Consider the following 24,091-nt stretch of genomic DNA (forward strand, 5'->3'; position numbering starts at 1 on the left):
CGCCCTCTCGCGATATCTAGGGAGGGGGCGGGGAGAGGGCGGGGCGAGAACAAAGCCGACCTCCTCGTCCCGCCACCTCCGTCCCGCCCGGGCTGCTCGCCCCGCCCCCGCGCGGCGCTGGGAGGCGGGAGCTGTTTCTGAGAACTTGCGGGAGAGCTCCGGGGCTTGCAGCTTCCCGGACCCGCGCACCCTCTCGAGCACCCTCGTCCCACCACCTTGTGATGCCGTAATGTTATTTTTATTTTTTAGATCAGCAGACTGAGACTCGAGGTGACGTCACTCCGCAGAGAGGTTAGCTGACTTGAAGAAAACGGATATCTCCTCTTTCCATTTCGCCCGTGTAAACAGCCGAACTGCCTATTATAAAAGCATGGACTGTCAGCATTGGAGTGGTCCTTAGAGGCCTATTATGAAATCATAGAATGTCTGCATTGGAATCGCCTCAGCTCCTTTTACCGTTGGAGAAGCCGACGGACAGACGGGCAGCGACTCCCGCCGTCGCACAACCCGTCTAGGCAGAGAGCGCAGGAGACGGGAGGGTGGCAGGGACACATCTCCCAGCCAAGGACCCCCTGGGCCCGCAGAGGCCGCGACAGGTTCCCCCCACAGAGGGAACCAACTCTGCCGCAGGTTGATGTGGACTTCAAGCCTGCAGAACGGAGAGCCCATTTCCATTGCTTAAAGCCACCCAGTGTGTGGTATTTGTTGTGGCCCCTGTACACTCCCTTCCCTCCCTCTCCCAAGTCCAGTCCGCAGCTCGCTCATCACCAGGCTCTTTTCCATGACTCCTTCTTGAACAGGCCTTTTTATCGTCCTCACCACAGGTTAGAGCACAGCAGACTGAGCCACCCAGAACTGGCCCCTCCGGTGAACCAGCCCCTGCGGATTCACAGACCGCTGGGCCTGGAAGGGACCTTGTCAAGCAGGCCCATGAGGTGGCTATCCAGCCTGTTTCTCCAACAACCCCAGGGGCTAGAAGCTCGCCACACCCCCGTGCAACTCATTTTATTTTTGGACAGCTCTGACTCAGGGAGTTCTTAGATTGAGCTGACACCTGGCTCCCAGCAATGTCTGTCCACTGCTGTTGGGGGTGAGAGGAAGCGTTTTCCCCTATGTAGCCCCTATAGCAGCAGTCTCACTCCCATGGCTCATCTCTGGAGCACAGTCTCATCTTCTTTAACACAGGCTCTGTGCCTTTTGAGGATGACCCTGTTCTGTGTCCTTAGGACTCCGCCCCTCAGGGATGACTGTAGAGTTCTGAAAACGATTGTTTTTATGGTCTGGCCCCTAGCCCCTAGCTCCTAGCTGAGTTCCTGGCACAGAACAGGGCCTCAGTATGGGAATGGATGTGGATGGAGATAATGGAGGGGAAGTGAGCTGGAAGGGGAGAAGGGAAACAGGGTTGCTGGTCACAGAGTGGAATGTGTTCCCCAGGGATTTGCCTCAGCCAGGGGCCTGCACAGTCACTGTTGGCACTGGCCCCACCTTTGTTCCCAGTCGAATATCCACTGGTGCCATCTCTCCCTCCCAGGCCAGGACTGCTCAGTGGATCTAACATTACACCCTGACAGCCCTGTCCAGCCCATGGAGCAGAGAGAGGGTTCTCAGCGAGGGGAAGCAGGATGGCCACCTCCCTTCCCTTCCTGAGTTCTTTCCACCACAGTGTTCAACACCTGTGTTGCGTCTCCTGCCCTGTCAGCAGGAGCCTAGGTCAGTGATGGCAATCCTGTTTTCAAGGGAATACACAAACTTCCCTGTATGTTCTAAATTATTGGGCAGATTTGCTTTGTTCCTGCTCGGGCTGGGAAGCATCACTGAGTTCAGCAGCCCTGAACTCAACTGTGACTGGGCCCTTAATTAAGCAACAGCTTGCTTTCAGACCCTCTAATGAAAGGGACTATGATCGTATGACATAAAATGTTTTATTACAGTCAATTAACTAACAAACATTGGAACAGGATGTGATGAAGAGTTCTCTGAAGAACCTTGGAAACGTATTTCCCTCATCAAGAGTTAAACTTTTGTCTCCTGTACTGGTTCTTCCACTCCCAAACCCACAACAAATGAATGCAGATGAAGATGACTTTGGTAGCACTTAAAAAAAAATAGTTTGTAAAATTGTGAGGGCCAGTACTGCTTTTTTTTTTTTTTTTTTTTGAGACAAAGTCTTGCTCTGTTGCCCAGGCTGGAATGCAATGGCACAATCTCTGCTCACCGCAACTTCCACCTCCTGGGTTCAAGTGATTCTCCTGCCTTAGCCTCCCAAGTAGGTGGGACTACAGGTGCCCGCCACCACACCCAGCTAATTTTTGTATTTTTAGTAGAGATGGGGTTTCATCATGTTGGCCAGGCTGGTCTCAAACTTCTGACCTCAGGTGATCTGCCCGCCTCAGCCTCCCAAAGTGCTGGGATTATAGGCATGAGCCACCACGCACGGCCTGCTTTTCCTTATCTTTCAGAGTAGTTGAACTACTTTATTCCTCAGGGTGGCCCAAATAAGATTTTCAAATGCCTCTAAACAGAACTCTCCTTCTGTTCCTCTGCTGAGGTTTGCTCCTGTAGGAAGTTATCTGGACCAAACAGCCTGAGCACTGAATTTAGCTGCATTGGTGTTACATTTCCTGTGTATTGAGGGTTTGGCTGCCAAGAGGTGAATTGTAGATGGAATCTTTCATTCTGGTTTCATTCTGGAAGTAGCTATTGAGCTCAAGGCAAATCATATATTTAAAGAGATTTACATGATTTAAGGATAATCTGGCATTTATCTCTGCTCTCTTTTTGAAGACTTCATTATCATGGTTGCCTGACCCAACACAACATATTTGGAGGAGGAGAGGGGACACTTTTATTGTACCCCATCACGTGGCTGAGTCATTTGGCTCTCCATTCACTGGAACAGATGACTATGGGCAACACCATTGAGTTTCTCACCAAGGACAGAATTCCAAAGCGACCATGGCTTCCATGGTTGGCTCACCCAGCCTGCCTGAGTCATCAGCTAGGTCCACAGAGTAGAGAAGTGGGTAGTGCCCCCGCCTAACATCTGGAAAAATTCCCAAAAGTTGTCACTTCATGACCACTGAGTCAGCAGCAACTCTTTTCTTGCCAAGAATAGCACATTGTTCTTTTCCTTTTCAGGTAATCCCTCCCCGGAAAGAGAAGATCACAGATTTTGTCGTATTAAATACATTGTAGAAATTCATGGTAGCAGGGGCAAGATCGTTTAAACAAAACAGAAAGTTTCAGAGAAAAAGCCAAGGACAAAGATTAATCATTTTCTGCTTAAGAAAAATGGCTTTCATTTGCAACCATGAAATGCTCCACTGTTTCTTCTCTTTAAAGACATCTACTGAAAGGATTCCTTAACCTTACCAAGTGGCGAAAATACTTTTCTGAGAAGATTCACAGGGCATAGGCCCCCCTAGGGTACACAGAGATTTCATTAGTCCCTAGATGTTTCCTGACCCTTTTTAAAAAACTGGTTAAATTCAGAGACTCTAGGCAATTACTTCTTTCAGAACCTATGAGGCAAAAACAAATGAAGAACGCAGGACACGCAGGGTAACAAACCTTGGAATGGTAAGTAGGAAATATGAGTTAGTTTTTTGGCTAAGCTATGAATTTACCTTGTGCCTGCCAGAAATCACTCAGTCTTTTGTGACTGCAAATTTTCTGTAAGTGTTAACTGGTTTGGTTTATAAATTATTGCAAGAAGTAAGGGAGCAATGTCATGTATTATAATTTCATTGTGTCAATTTTGCCAAATTATCTTGCATTTTGTTATTCTATGAACTCATAATGGGATAAGGAGTATAGGCTTTGATTCAGAACATATGTGATGTTGCTATAAATGCTTCATGGAAAACCCTAAATATATTTTGAAGCCTACATAGTCAAAAGTCACCATTGGAAGACTTTTCTACTTTATTATTGTATTTATGCTCGTTAGCATTCATTCTTGTTTGAAACGTCTCAAGTGTGTAATTTTATTATTTTATTTGACTGTTGTCTCCAGATTGGTCTGAGGACTCCACTTTCTTCACTGCCCATTCATCTTCATACTGCTCTCATATATTTTTTAAATTGGGATACGCAATGATCCTTAGTTTATAAATTCAACTCCACTTTGCCACACACAGTGTTAGGCTTGGGCAAACAATTAGAACTTGCCCTTCGCCGGGCGCGGTGGCTCACGCTTGTAATCCCAGCACTTTGGGAGGCCGAGGCGGGCGGATCACGAGGTCAGGAGATCGAGACCACTGTGAAACCCCGTCTCTACTAACAATACAAAAAACTAGCCGGGCGTGGAGAGGCTGAGGCAGGAGAATGGCGCGAACCCGGGAGGCGGAGCTTGCAGTGAGCCGAGATCGTGCCACTGCACTCCAGCCTGGGCGACAGAGCGAGACTCCGTCTCAAAAAAAAAAAAAAAAAAGAACTTGCCCTTCTTGGCCAGGCACGGTGGCTCCTGCCTGTGATCCCAGCACTTTGGGAGGCCGAGGCGGGCAGATCACGAGGTCAAGAGATGGAGACCATCCTGGCCAACATGGTGAAACCCCGTCTCTACTAAAAATACGAAAATTAGCTGGGCATGGTGGCGCGTGCCTGTAGTCCCAGCTATTTGGGAGGCTGAGGCAGGAGAATCACTTGAACCCGGGAGACGGAGGTTGCAGTGAGATTGCACCGCTGCATTCCAGCCTGGTGACAGAGCAAGACTCCGTCTCAAAAAAAAAAAAAAGAACTTGCCCTTCTTTTTTTTTTTTGCTCAAGGAACTCAGTCTGCAGTGGTTGCTCATTGTCTAGGATGAAGTCCAAATCCCTTGGGCCTTCACAATCCAGCCCGATCTGTTTTTCTAGTCTCCCTTTCTTTTTACATCCACTTGCTTTCCGCTGTGTTCTTCACACTAGTCACACTGCCCTTCTCAGGGTGTCAGAGCACCCTATATTCTGTCCCTTTTTCATGCCTTTACTAATCTATGTGAAATGCTATCCCCTATTCTTGCTCTTAAATTACCCCAGTTCAAAGGTCATCTCCTTCTCCGACTCCATGCAGGCCGAGTCAGTGTTCACCTTCACGGAGATCCTAAGGAACGGTTTGCATTCCTCTCTCTCATTGTATCATCATTCTCCAAGTGTCCGTCCCTCTGCTTTGGCCTCTTTGGGAGCAGGTGCATGTCTTCCTCCTCTTTCTCCCCTGACAGCATAACTTAATGAATACAGTGTCTGCCGCAAGAGGCCCTCAATACATGTTGGTTATGTAAATCAAAGAAAATGACCAAGGCGAGTCTCGATGATTTAGGTTTATTTGCCAAGGTTAAGGATGTGCTCAGGAAAGAACACAGATCCACAGGAAGAACTGTGGTCCATGCTTTTTCCAAAGAGGGTCTGGGGACCTCAATATTTAAAGGGAAAAAATGAATATTGGAGAAAGAGAAAGTTTTTTTTTACAAAGGGCGTGGGTGGATAAGAGGCAAGCAGTTGCATTCTTTTGAGTCTTTGATCAGCCATTTACATGTGAGAGGGTGGTAGAGGTACAGTCACTTATACATTCACTTATACATTCAACGAATCTGCATTTTTTACATAACATAAACATAGGGCAGAGGAAGCGATCAGATACACCTTTGTCTCAGGTAAGCAGAGGGATGTCTTTGAGTTCTGTCCTTTGCCCCATACCTGCAAAGATAAGCTATCAATGTACATTGCCAGGGTGAGATTCGACAGAACTATTTTAGAATAAAGATCTGGGCGCCCACAGGAATTTCCCTGTGGGCAAACTGTGAGGGAGGTCTGTAGCTTTTTTATCTTATTGCTATCTATTTAGGAACAAAATGGGAGGCAGGTGTGCAAGACCCAGTTCCCAGCTGGACTTTTCCCCTTTGGCTTAGTGAGTTTAGGGTCCCAAGATTTATTTTCCTTTCACAGTTGAATCAGGGAATAAATGAATTAACTGTTCCTAAATTCGACCTCCCCAATAATGGTGCCCATAACAACATGAATTTCTTGGAAAGCAATCTGACTATATATCTTGTTCTGCATGGCTAAGGAAGGCATTAGCAGCTATAATGCTGGAAAGGAAATAATAGAAATAAGAAAGACTGCTGAGTCAATAGAGAATGCATTAAAAAGAGGAAATTGTCCTGTCACCAGTCAGAAATCTTTATTGAGGTCTGTTATGTGCCAGGTCCTTTTCTAGGTATTGTCTATTGCTTAGTTTATTGCATAAATAAACTACAGCGGGTACTGTATTTGCTCTTTTCATTTTGATTTAATTGTTTTTTGAGATGGAGTCTCGCTCTGTCACCCAGGCCGGAGTACAGTGGCGTGATCTCAGCTCACCACAAACTCTGCCTTCTGGGTTCAAGAGATTCTCTTGCCTCAGCCTCCCAAATAGCTGGGATTATAGGCACACGCCACCATGCCCAGCTACTTTTTGTATTTTTAGTACAGATGGAGTTTCACCATGTTGGCCAGGCTGGTCTCGAACTCCTCACCTCAGGTGATCCACCCGCCTCGGCCTCCCAAAGTGCTGGGATTACAGGTATGAGCCACCATGCCCGGCCTCCTCTTTTCCTTTTAGGTTCAGAACCTTTCTTTAAAAAGTTCATTGTTAGGCCGGGTGCGGTGGCTCATGCCTGTAATCCTAGCACTTTGGGAGGCCAAGGCAGGTGGATCACCTGAGGTGAAGAGTTTGAGACCAGCCTGGCCAACATGGTGAAACCCTGTCTCTACTAAAGATACAAAAATTAGCCAGGCATGGTGGCAGGCACCTGTAATCCCAGCTACTCAGGAAGCTGAGGCAGGAGAATCCCTTGAACCTGGGAGGTGGAGGTTGCAGCAAGCTGAGATCATGCCATTGCGCTCCAGCCTGGGTGACAAGAGTGAAACCCTGTCTCAAACAAAACAAAACAAAACAAAACAAAACAAAGTTTGTTATTAGATACACACATACACATACATACACACATGCACACACACACGTCCACCCCTCATTTCGTGTGTCTCTCCCAGCTCTGGCTCTGGGCTCCAGGAGAATGCTGTTGCTGTTTTCACAAAGGCATAGCTTCCTGTATCAGGTGCACCTGTGTTAGCAGGTGTTTTTATCAAGTGGTGCTCTAGATAGGACTCAAGACCTTCTTTGCTCTCCCATGGCTGAGGCAGGAGGGGGGAATCCCTTAGTAGGAACCACAAGGCTCTCACAGGATAAACTGCTGTCTCGTTGGTTTCTCCCCCAAGGACTTCGCCAGACTTCATCAGAAGAAAGCAGTGCGAGAGGAGACTGCAGAGGAGAGCTGGGGCTTGGGAAACCAGCAGCAGGGGCCATGTGGGCAGGTGGTTTCTGTGTGAACCTCTGATCTGTGCAACATAAACAGGAAATGTTGAAGGCTTCTAGTGCTCTTTTTTGATGTCAACAACATTCTACGGGACAAAAGAGTTTGCCTCTCACTGTTTCTCATATATGGAGGTTTTCTAACTAGCATCCTGAATGGAATTGAATTAAAAATAAAACCAAAGTAAAAACTAGCTTTATCTCTAGATTTTAAATTTTTCATTCTTTTTTTATGGTGGCACCTATACTGTTACCTTGTAGGTACCAACTAGAATGTTCTTTTTAACTGCCTGTCATTCATGATTTACCTACTTGGAAGCTTAACCCTGTCCAAGACTGGACCCTAGTCAACACAAATTTCATCTTAATTTTTTTATGAAGGTCTATCACACCCCTAATATTCTGACATTCTTAAATAAGCTGCTCAGCTGTGCTTGTCAAAGGCAATTGTGTTTGCTACATTTCAGAAGAGAGTCCAGACAGAGTCCATTTGGCTCTGTGCTAGGAACGGCTGCAGTGCAAGACTGTGGAGCTCTATGGCTGACCACAGCTGAAACTCACTTTGATCTTGCTAGATGCCGCCAAGTTGGAAAAAATTAACTAAGACTGCAGGGTCAAAGAGAACGCATAAAAGCATTAACTGCTTTTGTTTCACGTTTCCTCTCCCTCCATAGAGGGACAGAGAAATTAAGAAAATTGCCGGATGTGGTTGCTCACACCTGTAATCCCAACACTTTGGGAGGCCAAGGTGGGTGGATCACCTGAAGTCAGGAGTTTGAGACCAGCCTGGCTAACATGGTGAAAGCCCGTCTCTACTAAAAATAGAAAAATTAGCCAGGCATAGTGGCGCGCCCCTGTAATCCCAGCTACTTGGGAGGCTGAGGCTGGAGAATCGCTTGAACCCGGAGGCAGAGGTTGCAGTGAGCCGAGATTATGCCACTGCCCTCCAGCCTTGGCAACAGAGTGAGACTCAGTCTAAAAAAAAAAAAAAAAAAAGAAGTTAAGAAAATTTATACAGAGTGGGCAGGAACAAAATCTTCTGGTGAATCAAGTCTGCAGGCTTATTAAATGTGACAGAATGCTTCTTGAAGGATTAGAAATACAATACAATTAAGTCAGTGCTATAATAGCTCTAAGCAGAACCAAGCACAGTGTCTTTTCCTCCCCCTCACAAGTACTGAACTCTGCTTTCAATCTTTTCAGCTCTGGGACTAGGCCAAGCCCTTCCCTCCTGGGATAGTCACTTTAGGAGCCAACCAAGCAAGCCCAGCCAGCTCTCAGGGAGTCGAATGGCCTTTCACACCCAAGGCCAGTCTGCTCACCAGGCCTCCCATCCCTGTCACCCTCGGGCTCCTGAACGTGCAGCCTCTTTCCCCACTGTCATCTTCCGGCCTCTCCGTGTAGCTTCTCCTCGGCCGCCCTGCCTGCTGGGCATGCCAGTCTCCATTCCTCACACACTGCTTATGTGCAGGGTGATACTCGGGATATTTGAGAACCCAAACGGTGTGAACAGGCCCCAACCAAGCAGGAAGGAAAATGGCTATCATGCAGGCATGGCTCCATGTCACTCAGAGAAGCCTCTGCTACCAGGTGTTACCCCTTTAGTTTTTGGGCTCACTGGGGAGTCCCAGGGGTGGTCACGAGATGGGGAACATTCTGGAGGCTCAAAAGAGTGGCCGTGCACAGAGTAGAACTGCTGTGTGTTGGTACACACCCGCCTGTCACATCAGCCAGTGTGAGACCCCAGATGCCTTCCCAGAATGTTGCCTGCACTCCTCCCCTTAACAGAAGGCTGGGTTTTCTGTCCCAGGCAACTCACAAATAGTGGCCGGCAATTCCGTGCCATGGAGCACAGAGCTGGGCAGGAGTTAGGTTTCTGCTTGACTCCCAAGACGACTGCTGCTGTTACCATCGTTCCCTCCATCCTGACCCATGGCCCAGGGTAAAAATTTCTTGAGGCTCATGTCAATGACATCCCCCTGTGTACTCCTTCCAGTGGCTGCCATCTAGTAAGCTCTTGCTGATCTCTAAATGGCATCAAGAACTTTGGTCCATATTTTTTCTCATTTAAGAAATATTTCTTAAGCATTCACTGTGCCAAACAACTTGCTGTATGTCCAGAGATGTATAAAACATGATTCTTGTCCTTAAAGGTAAGCTAGTTTTTTTTGTTTGTTTGTTTGTTTTTTGAGATGGAGTCTTGCTCTGTCGCCCAGGCTGGAGTGCAATGGTGCAATCTCGGCTCACTACAACCTCTGCCTCCCGGGTTCCAGTGATTCTCCTGCCTCAGCCTCCTGAGTAGCTGGGATCACAGGTGCATGCCACCATGCCCAGCTCATTTTTGTATTTTTAGTAGAGACGGGTTTTCACCATGTTGGCCAGGCTGGTCTCGAACTTCTGACCTCAGGTGATCTGCCCGTCTTGGCCTCCCAAAGTGCTGGGATTACAGGCGTGAGCCACCGCACCCAGCTGTAAGCTCATAGTTTAATAAATAAATATAAAACAAAGAATGGCCAGACTAGGTGGTAAATGCCTAAGTGGACATACAGTGTTTACAAACACAGAAACATGGACACATGGAAATGATGATGTACTAGTTTCCTGTGGCTTAAAACAACAGAAATGTATTCTCCCACAGTTCTGGAGGCTAGACATCTGAAATCAAGGTGACAGCAGGGCCATCCTCCCTCTGAGACTCCAGGCAGAATCTTTTCCTGCCTTCTCCTAGCTTCCAGTGCTGGCCAGCGATCCTTGGCGTTCCCTGCTTTCCGCTGCATCACTCCAGTCTCTGCTGTCGTCCTGTGTTCTCCCCATGTGTTTCTGTCTTCACGTGGTATTCTCCTTTTCTTATGAGGATATTAGTCGTATTGTATTAGGGGCTACCCTAATGAGCTCATCTTAATTCAATATGCAAAGACCCTATTTCCAAATAAGGTCACATTTCCAGGTACTGGGAGTTAGGACCTCAACATATCTTTTTGGGGGACACAGTTCAACCCATAACAGTGGGATAGTCAGGAGAGCAGGGGAAGGACCAGAGAAGGCTGGCCAGACAGGCTTGGCGAGCTGGTAAACAGGAGTCAGCAGGGCAGGGAGAAGGGTGTTGTGTTGTCTGGAATGATGTATATAAACAGACTGGGGCCCGAGAGGGTGACACCTTTGGAAACTGCAAGGTGTTCAGTCTGACAGGCATAAAGGATCTATGCTCGGTAGTGGCAGAAGATAATCCTATGAGTTGACAGGAGCCAAGTCATGAATCTCATCGTCTCCCCACACAGGGGAGTGCCTGCATTCCTTTACTCCCCTTTTCTGGCTGACAGTGATCAGTCATCTCAAACCTCTACTTCCCCCTCACTTCCCACACACAGTTGATCCCTCAGATCACCTGATTCTGCCTCCTAAAAATCTCCTAAATCAGGCCGGGTGTGGTGGCCCATGCCTGTAATCCCAGCGCTTTGGGAGGCTGAGGTGGGTGGATCACCTGAGGTTCGGAGTTCGAGACCAGCCTGGCCAACATGGTGAAACCCCACCTCTACTAAAAATACAAAAATTAGGCTGGGCGTGGTGGCTCACGCCTGTAATCCCAGCACTTTGGGAGGCTGAGGCGGGTGGAGCATGAGGTCAAGAGATCGAGACCATCCTGGCCAACATGGTGAAACTCCATCCCTACTAAAAAAAAAAATGCAAAAATTAGCTGGGTGTGGTGGTGCACACCTGTAGTCTCAGCTACTCTGGAGGCTGAGGCAGAAGAATCGCTTGAACCTGGGAGGCGGAGGTTGCAGTGAGCCAAGATCATGCCACTGCACTCCAGCCTGGCAACAGAGCGAGACTCCGTCTCATAAAAAAACAAACAAAAAAACCAACAACAAAAACAAAAATTAGCCTGGCCTGGTGGTGGGCGCCTGTAATCCCAGCTACTCCAGAGGCTGAGTTAGGGAGAATCTCTTGAACCTGGCGGTGGAGGTTGCAGTGAGCTGAGATCACACCTCAGTACTCCAGCCTGGGTGACGAGAGCGAAACTAAACACCATCTCAAAAAATAATAATAGTTCTCTTTGCCATCATTTCTCTTCCTGTGGAGCCGCTGCGGTGAAGGTTGACCTGTGCAGTTTCAGCGGGTACGAGATCTACCCCGGACACAGGAGGCGCCACGCCAGGACCGACGGGAGGGTTTTCCAGTTTCTTAATTCAAAATGCGGGTTGACGTTCGTTTCCAAGAGGAATCCTCGGCAGATAAACTGGACTGTCCTCTACAGAAGGAAACACAAAAAGGGACAGTTGGAATAAATTCAAAAGAAAAGAACCCTCTGAGCAGTCAAATTCCAGAGGGCCATTACGGTGTATCTCTTGCTGCTATAATGGCCAAGAGGAATTGGAAACCTGAAGTTAGAAAGGCTCAAAGAGAACAAGCTATCAGGGCTGCTAAGGAAGCAAAAAATGGCTAAGCAAGCATCTAAAGAGACTGCAATGGCTGCTGCTAAGGCACCTACAAAGGCAGCACCTAAGCAAAAGATTGTGAAGCCTGTGAAAGTTTCAGCTCCCCGAGTTGGTGGAAAACACTAAACTGGCAGATTAGATTTTTAAATAAAGATTGGATTATAACTCTAATAATAATAATAAGAAGAAGAAGAAGAAAAGAAGAAGAAGAAGAAGAAGAAGAAGAAGAAAGAAGAAGAAGAAGAAGAAGAAGAAGAAGAAGAAAAAAAAAATAAAAATCTCCTAAATCTACCTTCTCCTTTCTACTTCCACTTTCTAGTTCAGGCCCTCATCATGACACAGTGGAGCACTGGCCATCTCACAGGTCCTCCTGCTATCAGGCCCATGCATCCTCTCTCCATTCTCCTCTGCTGCTAGAGCCATCACTCAGTGCTGCGGACGGTACCCCTCCCAGGGCAAGAGGTAGGTGGATCCCCATAGCGTCATGAATGACGCTGCTTTAGTCAGCTGCCTGAACTTTACCAGCCCCTTCCTCATCAGATCCTGGCATTCTCTATAGCCAACCTGAAGACAGAGCGTTTGCTTTCAGAGAACTCCAGCCTCGATTTGCTCTTTAGTGACTTTTTTCCTGCCGTGAATTAACAAGTTGGTACTTGGATTTCATTTTTACGATGTAAGTTAAATTGTTTCCTAGAATTGAGTCCTTGAATCAAGTCACCTTCAGATTGTAATCTGAGCTCCATGTCACAGTTTACAAAGCTGTCAGCGATCTGACCTTTGACCACCTGTTCTACTTCTCCTCTACAGGATCCGGGACCCTAGGTGCTACGGAATTGAGTTCCTACTTGGTGGCAGTCTTTCCTCTGCCTGGGATACCGCCTCCTCCCCCTTCTATTTCTTTTCTTTTCTTTCTTTCTTTTTTTTTTTTTTTTGAGACGGAGTCTCGCTTTGTCGCTAAGGCTGGAGTGCAATGGCGCGATCTCAGCTCACTGCAACCTCCACCTCCTGGGTTCAAGTGATTCTTCTGCCTCAGCCTCCTGAGTAGCTGGGATTACAGGTGCCCACCACCGTGCCCGGCTAATTTTTGCATTTTTAGTAGAGACGGGGTTTCACCATGTTGGCCAGGCTGGTCGCAAACTCCTGACCTCGTGATCTACCTGCATCGGCCTCCCAAAGTGCTGGGATTACAGGTGTCAGTCACCGCGCCTGGACTCCCCCTTCTATTTTTGACTACCTGCAGCTTGTTTTTCCAAACGCAGCTCAGGATTTGCTCTGGAATGAAGCCTCCTCTACCTCTTCAGGGCAGCATCAGGTGGCCCTCCTCTGTTCCCCCAGAATCCCTCATTCTACCTTCCATTGCAGCCTCTCATCTTATTTGATCTCCACGTCTACATGGCCGGCTTTCTTGTTTCTCTTTCCCTCTAGACTCTGAGCAACTCCAGCAGACTCCAGTTCTCCCCAAAACACTGTACCTAAATCATTGCTCTATTGGCACCTATTGGGAGTATCCTGTGCTTTTTTTTTTTTTTCTTTTCTTTTGGCCTGATTTTCGACATTTTATTTTGCTTTCTCTTGATAGAATTGCTAGATTTCTATAGACTTCAGCTGTGGACTCTAAGGCACTCCTCTCCGAAGGCATAGTGTTAGTACTGCGATGGATGCTGAGCCACGAACACTGAGTTGGGGATGGAGCAATCAGCAGGCAGCTGGGGGCGTTGCTGTGGATGAGATGCTGAGGTTACACGTGGAGACTCTAACGATGATCGTTTCTGGGTGGATCCCAGCTGTAAATGCTTGAGATAACTTGCTTGCAGTCACCTGTAATATTTGGTACAAATTAGGATTTGTACTTTATAGGTTTTATAATTAATATTTCAGAATTCGATGTATTATTTTGTGATTTTTGAGATCTTGATTAATAATAGCAGAATAGTAACAGCCCCAAGGGAACTAAACAACACCATCATTCATAAAATGTTGTGAATCTGTTATGAGCTAATTTGAGATACGGAGCCTAAGGTGTTTTTGGTTAAAAAAAAATTTTTTTTTTTTTTTTTTGAGACAGAGTCTCACTGTGTTGCCCAGGCTGGAGTACAGGGATGCAATCGTGGCTCGTTGCAGCCTCAAGTCCCCAGGCTCGAGAGATCCTCCTACCTCAGCCTCCTGAGTGCCTGGGACTATAGGCACACCCCACCATACGTGGCTCATTTTATTTTTTGTAGATACGGAGTCTCCTTATGTTGCCCAGGCTGGTCTCAAACGCCTGTCCTCAAGTGATTCAAAGTACTGGGATTACAGACGTGAGCCACCGCACCTGGCCTTAAAAATATTTTTAAACTTCCTTAAAATGCCAAAAAGATAGGAACAATGAAATACTCAAAAAAGGATTGATTTTTAAGCCCAGCTCCACGCTAATTTTTGGTAACTTCATTTCTCTGTACTAGAAGGGAGGAATACAAAGATGAATGAGACAGGGTTCCTGTCACCATCTAGTGGGAGAGACAGGCTGGCAAACCAACAGTTAATCAAGGAGGTAATTTAGGTAAATGATTTTGAGTTGACATATTGGATTTATCTTTGGAGGCAGTAATTCCAAGGACAAGAACTAACTGCCTTTCTGCCAGAGCGCACATGTGAGGGTCAGAGTTCTCAGGCATAAATCAAATAATGAGTCGAACCAGTCCTCAGAGGAGATAACTGCAAACATAGGTTTGCTTAGGTTACCAACCATTGTCCCGCAGGCAGCAATCCACCATACTATTTCTTGCTGGTATTGAATTTGGTGGCCGTGTATGCGATATTTTCCGGGGTGTCCTATGAATTCTGTTTTAGAGATTTGCTTTACTACCTGAATAGTTTCCTTTGAATTTTCTTTTATTATTCTAATTAGTCTACATTATAAGTTGCTTTGCTTTGTCCTTTTTTTTTTTTTTCAGTTTTTTGTTAAACATTATTTGTGTAGAAAATTGCCCCTTAGGAAGCCATCCATCATTTGCTTTTTGTGATTTTCAAGGAGATGCTTTTCTATGAGATGGTGGTGGAAGTAGTTGCTACAATACTAGACATAGGGCCGGGCGTGGTGCCTCATGCCTGTAATCCCAGCACTTTAGGAGGTTGAGGCAGTGGATCACAAGTTCAGGAGTTTGAGACCAGGCTCGCTGACACGGTGAAACCCCGTCTCTATGAAAAATACAAAAATTGCCCGGGTGTGGTGGTGGGCACCTATAATCCCAGCTACTCAGGAGGCTGAGGCAGAATTGCTTGAACCCGGGAGGCAGAGGTTGCAGTGAGCTGAGATGGCGCCACTGCACTGTGGCCTGGGTGACAGAGCAAGACTCCATCTCGGAAAAAAAAACAAAACAAACCCACAATACTAGACATAGTTAATGAATAATATTAGTTAACAAAGAGGTTTGAGAACTAGGAAAGATTCTCTAAGGTTATTCTTTGATAAATCACTCATTTTCACAGAGTCACTGCTTACTGTGGGTAATTTGTTTGCTGTTGGTTGACAGTGAACCTACTTAGGAGAAGATATCATCCTTCAGGGCTTTTATTTGTATGAAATGAAAAAATTCTTTCTCCTTTCAGTAACAGACAGTGGTGCTTTTCTGTTATAATTCAAAACAGGTTTAGGAACACCTGACATTTTCAGGGAGAAGCAAAGGATGAAGGAATGAGCTGGAGTAAACTTTCTATAACATATAAGGGGGAAATGGGAACTGGATGCAGATAAATCTTTCATGCTTATTAAGAACATTTTAATGTTTCTCAGTTGATGTATGAAGTACTTGCAATCAGCATTTGCTTCTTCAATCACAAGGAGGCAGCATAGTCTCATGGGAGGAGGGGAAGTGGGTCTGTTCAAAACACCTATTCTTCCTGCTGCCTGTGCTGTTCTTGTCCAGAAGGCCCCTTGGAGCTGGGAGTGTCTCATGGAGTCATTCAGTTCCCTGCGTCCTGGTAGAGTTGCCCCTTAACCATTGAAACCATATCTCCCTAATGCTAAAAATAGCCAGGGTCTGAGTCCAGGACTTTCATGTTGACGGTCTCATGTACCTGGTGGCCCTGGGAGCAGGACGTCCTCATCTCACTCATCTCTGTTACTGTGAGTCCTACCAAGCCTGGCCAAAGTTGCCTCCTTAATAATTAGTCCTTGAATAGAATCCCCTAGGTAGTGGTTATTGACTTGGAAAATATAACACTGACTTTATACCATGTTTTTTTGTCTCATGGAGACAAAAACACTTTTCTCATAGAATACGTTTTGTTTGTGGGGAAATGAACAAAATGAGGTAAAAAACCCAAATCATCCTATGAGTAAGTTATTTTTCTGATGGAAGACAGGGTCCAAGTTCAAGTTATAAGTGTAACTAGCCACATAATTTCACTTAAGTCATTTCATTATGCTGGGCTTCAGTCTCCCCAGTTGAAAAATGAATGAATGTGCCTGTGATAGTCCAGTGTAAGTTGTGGGAACATACCAGATATAGCAAACTGGGAAGCAATTGTAGCCAGATCTGTTGAGGCACATGAATATAAGACATTTTTATCTAGGTCCTGTTTTCCCTTCTGTGACTGATTCTTTCTGGGCCCTGGGACATTTATATTCAGCCTCTGCATTTGTACATTCATTTGTTCATTCACCCACTCATTTATTCAATAAATATTTATTGAGTACTTAAATATGTGCCAGGAACCATTCTAGGTCTGAGGGTATAAGAGGGTACCAAAAAAGCAGGGTCTTTTTTTTTTTTTTTTTCAGAGAGCCTACCTCCCAGTGGGAGAGATGGACCACAAATACATAAGCAAATACATACACAAAATCATTGCAGATTATGAAAAATGGTAAGAAAGAGATAAAAAGTGTGACCGGATGGAAGGTAACTGGGGCAATCACTTTTAGGCAGATGCCTCTGAGATGCCATCTGAGCTGAGACTTGACAGATGAAGTGCCAACAATCTCAGCCTCTAAGCCTGCCAAGCTTGAGATGTTATTTTTATTAGTAATTTACAGGTGCAAATGACCCACCTAGACTGTTTCTAGTGCACAGTATGCTTTGTTGACAAAATGCCCTGAAGCAAAATGCCACAGATGTCAGCTTCAGTTTTGTGGATTTTCATACCATCTTCCAGTAAGGTTGGTTATTGTCATTACCAACCACTCCCCCGTTTGGGGAGGGAGGACACAGGGTGTCCTCTGACTCTGGTGCACACACGAGCTCTCACCAGTCCTGCTGGGACCAGGCTGCAGGCAAAGAACAAACAACTACTTAGTGAACTGTGATGACAAAGGAGTGGCCATTTGCTTCCTCCAGTGCTGTCCATGCCAGCTCCTGAGCCCATTTGTCACTTCCTGGGGACAGAGCTGACTCATAGAGAACTGGCAGTAATTTTGGCCTGGGAAGGGTGGGAAACAGAAGGCTTGGATTAAAAGCAGGTGGAGCTGGTGGCTGCCTAGGTAGTATGATGGGAATTTTTGTCCACTGACCTGTCCACAATTCTTGGAATTCTGCTAGAAGTTAGTATCCAATCCACTTGGTTCTGAAAGGTTTTCTTTGATTTTTGATCTTCAGCTCTCTCACTAATGTGAATGTTTGGAGGAGGATACCACTGTTTAGAAACATAATTTAACATATTAAAAAAGACTCACAAAAAAATCTCAGAATGGCAAAATCAGGTTATAGATGTTAGGCCCTGGATCTCATTTTATCCAGAATTGTCCCACCTCTGAAATGACAAATTCATACACTCTACTTTTAGAGCATGACACATAATCTTCTAACCTTCCCACTGAGTTACCCATATTACAGTGCCCTTCAGCTTCCTGGAGACCTCTTTTTCTTTAAAAAAAACTTTCATTTTGGGTTCAGGGGTATGGAGACCTCTTTTTCTATGAAAGGTTCACAGTCTGTATCTGCCTTAAGATATAGACAACTGTTATTCAAAGTAAGGGGCCATAAGGTTGGACACAGTGGCTCACACTTGTAATCCCAGCACTTTGGGAGGCCGAGGCAGGTGGATTGCTGGAGCCCAGGAGTTTGAGACCAGCCTGGGCAACATGGTGAAATACAAAAAACTTCAAAAATTAGCTGGGCATGGTGGCACGCATCTGTGGTCCCAGCTACTCAGAAGACCGAGGTGGGAGAATCACTTGACCCCAGGAGGCAGAGGATGCAGTGAGCTATGATCGCACCACTACACACCAGCCTGGGCAATAGAATGAGACCTTGTCTCAAAAAAAAGGTAAAGGGCCATGATTGTGTGTCTATTTGTGTGTGTATGATTTTATCACTTTATTTGACAATCAGTGGTTGGCTCTCACCCATACTGACTGTCTATAGATTTTTGAAAGTGGTCACAGGTACATAGTTAAACAAAAGTATGGAGTTTGTTTGGTGAACCTTCACCTTCATTATGTTTTCTGCACGATAAACATGGATGTGGTAGGGCCCTTCCTTTCACCCAGACATTTGTTGAGCCTAGTATTAGTGCGTACATCTGGAGTCCCCATCTCCATCATGGCAGACTTCTGGATCTCTCTTGAGTGCCTGAGGGGCATTCTTCTTGAAGCCCACTCCATGGGTGCACCTGTGAATGTTGGTGGTGTATCCTCAGGTCACTGCCTCATTGATGGCAGAATGACCCCCCTTTTTCTGGCTACCCTTTTTGCAGGAGTCATTCTGCTGGGCCCAAGTGGGAAGCCATTATATCTTCTATTACCTACCCTTCAGTTTAAGAAAATATTACAGTGATAGGCTGAAAAATGCTCTTCCAAAGCTACCAGGTCCTCATCTCTGAAGCCTGGAAATGTTAAATTTGGAAAAAATGTCATAGCAGATATGAATAAGACTTTTTTTTTCCTTTGTGACAGAGTCTCACTCTGTCGCCCAGGCTGGGGTGCAGTGGTGCAGTGATGCAGTGGCTCAAGGCAACCTCCACCTCCTGGGTTCAAGCAATTCTCCTGCCTCAGCCTCCTGAGTAGCTGGGATTACAGGCACGTGCCACCACGCCCAGCTAATTTTTGTATTTTTAGTAGAGACGGGGTTTCACCATGTTGGCCAGGCTGGTCTCAAACTTCTTACCTCAAGTGATCCACCTGCCTCAGACTCCTAAAGTGCTGGAATTACAGGCGTGAGCCACCGCACACGGCCGAGTTAGACTTTTGAAGTAGGGAGATTATCCTGGATTATCCAGGTGGGCCCTAAATGTAATTGCATGTATTCTTTTGGAGACAGGCAGAAGATTTCACACACGACACACACACACACACACACACACACACACACACACAGACACGCCCTGTGAAGACAAGCAGATTGGAAGATTGGAGTGTTGTGGCCACAAACCAAGGAGTGCCAGCAGCCACCAAAACACCAGAAGTTGGAAGAGGTAAGAACAGATCAGATTCTCCCCTAGAGCCTCCACAGCCCTGCCCACACCTTCATTTTGGCCCAGTGATACTGAGTTTGGAATTCTGGCCTCCAGAACTATGAGAGAATAAATTTCAGGTGCTTTAAACCACTGAGTTTGTGGTCATTTGCTACAGCAGCCACAGAAACTAATACAGTTACCCATGCAATGAAAGCCACTGGTGTTCCTCTACCCAACTGCAACCCTCTCCCTCCACTCTCCAGAGAGAACCAGGACCTTGAATTTGGTGTTTATTATTTCCTGTATTTCATTATACTTTATTGCATACTTATGTATTCTGAAATAATGTCATTTTATATATTTCATACTATATCCTGTATATTGCTTTTTGCCCAACGTATTTTATAGATTATATATGTTGATACATGTAGCTCTAATTTTCTCTGTAGCATAGTATTCCATGGTATGTATGCGTACCTGCACATATGTGTGCATGCTACAATTTTTTTTTTTTTTTTGAGATGGAGTTTTGCTCTGTCACCCAGGCTGGAGTGTAGTGGCGCCATCTTGGCTCACTGCAACCTCCACCTCCCAGATTCCAGTGATTCTCGTGCCTCAGCCTCCCAAGTAGCTGGGATTACAGGCGTGCACCACCATGCCCAGCTACTTTTTGTATTTTTAGTAGAGACAGGGTTTCAGCGTGTTGGCCAGGCTGGTCTCGAACTCCTGGCCTCAAGTAAACTGCCCACCTCGGCCTCCCAAAGTGCTGGGATTACAGGCGTGAGCCACTGTACCCAGCCTACAATTTTTAAATCAGTTCTTCTGTTAATGAACATTTAGGTTATTTTTGGTTTTTCCATCTTTCAAAGAGTGTTGCAGTGAACATTTTCATATGTGTCTTCTTTGCTTATGTGCAGAAGTGTTTCTAGGATATTTACCAGGGAAGAGAATTACTAGGTCATCCTCAGCTTTACTAGCTTTTGCCAAATTGCTCCGCGAAAGAGCAGATGTGGGTTGGATTTTGGCAGCAGGACATTTCAACAAAAGGAGTGATGTGTACTAAAGGTACAGATAGGGGAGGCATGGGAAGTGGTCATTAGTTTTCTTTGAAAAAGCAGTGGTTCCCAGTCAAGTCAGGGAAGCAGGTTTGAATCACCCTGGAGAATGTTTTGCAGCCTTTTGCCCTCTGTCTTCCCATCCTGGGATATCTTCCCAAGGAACCAATATATTTCCGCCCCAGGTAATTGCGACATGCTTTGGCTGAAAACCAAAAATGGCTGCCTGAGAAGGAGCCACAGGAGAAGAGGCAGGCAAGTTGGGTGGCGAGGACTGAGATGCCCAGCCAGGAGGATGCATGTCAATCAAGGGTCACAGAAAGTCTCTAAGCAGAAGCTAAGCACCTTCCCCTCTGCAGATACCCAGAGGCAGCATTAGGGCTACAGCACCCTTAGACCAAGAGCTCTGGGGTAGAGTTTAACCACATGTATTATGATCCAGCTTTGATAGCTCTTTTCTCAAGTCTTCCAACCTTGTTCACTGAGAGAGTCGCTTTATAATTCAATGAGCTGTTGTTCCTCCTGGATCTCTGGGTGTACTGAAGATGCTGAACGTTGGCTTTTTAATATTTTAATTATAATTAGAATACTAGGAAAACTCCGGAGAATAAAATACAGTACTTTCTTGCATTTATAGGCTATAATATGGAATATGAGTAAAATATACGTATCCCCAAGGAGCCAGATATACATCAAAATAATTAAGTGGGGGCATAGCTTAGGGCTAGAACATTTGACTGCAAAATAACATATACATTGGTAAGGTTTAGAAAGACAAAACAATCTATAGGGTTGGTCTTATAAATAAGTTTGTGGCTTATTGTCCCTAAAAATGATATAAGACTCCCTCTTTGTCAGCAAAATCTCACCTTATTTGTCATATACAAAACTACAAGACTAAATGTTTGACCTAGAAGAGTTGTTAGAGAGATCTGGTGGAGTGAGTGGCTCATGAGTGGGGTCAGGGCTAGCGCTGGGCCCACTCCCAGTACCTCCCACCACACTGCTCCTTAGCACTTCCAATGATTAGTTCCGATCGCCTTATTCTGCTGGAAATGTTAGAGAACTCTGAAGTCTATTTGAATGTTGTGTTTACTCGAAACATTGATTGTAGCGTGAAAGTTGACCATATTTAACAAATATAAAAAAATTGTAGTAGTTTCTCACTACCAAGGTGAAAATGATTGCTTTTGGGGTGGATATCTGTTATAAAACAAAACAATGTTTAGACGACTACAAAAATAAAAACTTTCAGCCAAGCACAGTGGCTCACATCTGTCATCCCAGCACTTTGGGAGGCCGAGGCAGGTGGATCACCTGAGGTCAGGAGTTCGAGACCAGCCTGGCCAACATGGTGAAACCCCGTCTCTACTAAAAATACAAAAATTAGCTGGGCATGGTAGCGCATGCCTGTAATCTCAGCGACTCGGGACGCTGAAGCAGGAGAATCGCTTGAACCCGGGAGGCGGAGGTTGCAGTGAGCAGAGATCATGCCGCTGCACTCCAGCCTAGGCTTAACAAGAGCGAAACTCCGTCTCAAAAAAATAAATAAATAAGTAAATAAAATAAATAAAAATAAGAATAAAAACTTTCTAAATTACTTGATATCTTTCTTAATGTCTCCTAGAAAAGTGTATAGAGAGCCTTTTTGGTAGTAAATAAAGATCGCTTTAATAGAGAAATTTTAAACTACAACACATCCTGTATTCACAAACTAGTACATCTCAGCTGTTCTGTGGATGTGGTGGGATAGGAGAATAGTCCAGAAAGGTCTCAAAGTCTGAGGTAGTTGCTGGAAGAAGAAGCCTATTTCTTTGGACACCTGACTTACAAGAGGGTCAGGCTGAACTAGAAGGAGGTTTTAGGGTCTGAAGTTTTAGGGTCTCCACTATGAGTAGCAGCAGCAAAACTATAAAAGGGGGAAAAATTACCCATAATTCCACCACTCTAACACATTAATTGCCTTCATTTCCTCTGTTCACTTTTAGTTCTTAATTTTATGCCATCATTTCATGAGGCTATAAACACAGCATAGTTAAAATGCAGCATTCTGTCTTTCACTCAACATTATATTGTGAACGCTTTTGTCTGAGGACTATTTTGGTTGCAAGGAACATTTACTCAGTGAAGTTAAATTGTCTCGGAAAATAGTTGTGTGTACGTGCCTAATCTTACAGAAACCAAGGGCAGGCGTCTAAGCTGGCTAAGCTCCCCAGGAATTGGTGCTAGGACAGGGAGCGCCAACAGCTACTGAAGCTGCTGTCAGGGGCCTTGGGTGGGCGGGGACATCTCTGCTTACCCTGCGTTTCTGCTCCACACACATCACTTCAGTAGTGCATGGCCAGTAGTGGCCACTACAAACCACGTGACCTTGCAGTACCAGAGCTTTCAATGATCCTCTTTCCAGATTGCTTAAAGTCAAACCCTTATTTGATTGTCTCAATTTATCATTTCCATCCAGTGAGGCCATAAAAGTCAGAGGTTTCTGTTCAGCCTGTGGATTGGCTGTCGTTAGCTCAGGTGGACACATATTGGTCCAATCAGGTGTGGCTGGGGAGGTGGAGTCACATGCTTTAGGTTCTAGCTCTGCAGGGCAGCAAGGCCGTGCACTGGGACCCCCCCAGCAGTGAGTGTGGCTTCGTAGTTCTTACAACTACAAATGTTCATGCACAGATGACATCACATCAAGTGGCTGTTTCATGATTTATGACCCTTCCTCTGCTGTTAGCTTTAGTTTATCGCCCCTTTCAGCTTGGGGATGGCTACAAGTAAAACTATGAACATTTTTGGGCATACATCTTCCTTTTCATCTTCCAGATTATATAAAATAATCTTTAAATTACATAGAGATTACATTCTCTGAGCACCTCCAGAACAGAAAACATAACCTTGCAATTTTTTCTTGTTGTCTAAAAAATGTCTGTATTTGCTAGAGATTTCTACTGAAGAAGCTATGGGCAAAATAATAGGATGTGATACGTGGGATCTGCTTCAAAGCACTCTAGGAAAAAAATTAGGGGTTGCTGAAAGCTGAAGCAAGATTGGTGAAATCTCTCGCAAATACACTTTTTAAACAACAACAGAAAAGTGCAAGGTTATGTTTTCTGTTCTGGAGGTGCTCAGAGAATGTAATCTCTATGGAATTTAAGATGATTTTATATTTTATACCTACTGCTGGAGCTGATGATGGGTGCGTGAGATTTATGATACACTATTGCCTCTGTTTTGTGGTTTATGTCCTACTTCCTTTCTCTTTCTCTCCCCTCTGGATTTTTTTGTTGTTAGTCCCCATGTTTCCTATAGACGTGTGGTACTCACATACTGCCCTGTGATTCCCCCCAATTTTTCTCAGGTTTGGTTACCCCTGACACCTGCCCCATAGGTTCCTTTTCCTTCCTTACCTAAAAACTCAAGTCCATTTGTCTATCTACCTATTCAGTCATTCATTCACATAAAGAAAAGTGAGCCTATGTATTGCTCGAGACATGAAAAATGTTGCAAAATATAGTGACATTCATTGTTTTAGATGTTACTAGACAGCTCTTAAGAGGAATGAAATCACAACTTATTTTGCACCCTGAGATAAAAGCCAGCTCCCCAGTGCAACACTCAGGAATAACTGTCTTTCAGCAGAGGAGCCAAATGCCCTTTGGTGGGGGGCGGTGGGGCCAGGGTGTCAGAGTGTAGGGTGCAGCCGCAGGCAGAGCCCAGGAGGGGCCCTCCTCCCTCCATGTCCACCTCCTCCTCACTGCCTTTTTGCTAACGGCTTTCAGCCTTTTGGGATTTAGAATTGGAAGCTACATTCTGAGGTCGTATTTATTTAGTTAAATGAAAATTGTATATATTAAAATCCTTGGGATTTTTGTAATCATTAAAGCATCAAAGAGACTCGAGTGCTC

At 45.3% G+C, this 24,091-nt stretch overlaps 1 pseudogene; it reads left to right on the forward strand.

Annotated features, from left to right (window-relative positions):
• The first annotated feature begins 9,171 nt into the window (after nucleotides 1-9,171).
• LOC116480124 (large ribosomal subunit protein eL24-like) lies at nucleotides 9,172-11,952 on the forward strand (annotated as a pseudogene).
• Nucleotides 11,953-24,091: the final 12,139 nt, after the last annotated feature.

Source organism: Hylobates moloch, unplaced genomic scaffold (assembly GCF_009828535.3).
Source record: "Hylobates moloch isolate HMO894 unplaced genomic scaffold, HMol_V3 SCAFFOLD_13, whole genome shotgun sequence".
Classification (NCBI taxonomy): domain Eukaryota; kingdom Metazoa; phylum Chordata; class Mammalia; order Primates; family Hylobatidae; genus Hylobates; species Hylobates moloch.